This window comes from Syngnathus acus, chromosome 21, assembly GCF_901709675.1.
Source record: "Syngnathus acus chromosome 21, fSynAcu1.2, whole genome shotgun sequence".
Taxonomy (NCBI): domain Eukaryota; kingdom Metazoa; phylum Chordata; class Actinopteri; order Syngnathiformes; family Syngnathidae; genus Syngnathus; species Syngnathus acus.
This window is the reverse complement of record NC_051105.1, coordinates 4,624,960-4,625,524: the sequence shown is the minus strand read 5'-3', so window position 1 is coordinate 4,625,524 and position 565 is coordinate 4,624,960.

Here is a 565-nt window from a genome sequence, read left to right as displayed (position 1 = left end):
GTACTCGTTGGGAAAAAAAATACTATAAAGCCAAACTTCCCGATCCCGAATAAACTACTGTAATTGCGCTATTAATGCTTCAACTTCAAGTGTAGATCCCGAATAATCTACTGTAATCGCACTATTGTCCAACTACTAGTGTTGATGTCGGTTAACTCTTAAGGAACATGTCGTTTGTTCGCATACTCACGTATGGTTCAGAGACTAATACAACAACGATTTATAAAGGGGCCTTGCAGAATTCTTACAAGTCTGTGATGTTCATGTGCGTATCATCTTTATACATTCGCGCGAGAACACGGACGTGGTTGTGGCCTTTCCCCGTATGTTGTTGTTTTTTTTTTAACTCATAATAGATGGCCATTTGTATATGCAGATGGATAATGTGGAGTTTTCATCATGCACGGGTCAAGAATACAGACGGAAACTTTTAATTAAATCTAAATAATATTTTAACGGGGGCAGCCGTTTTGGCTCTCCGTCATCCGAGGGTAGAGGAACGTCGCACGTGCAATGTGAAGAAAACCAAAACATTGCAAGGCAATCAAACTAAAGGCAGACAAAA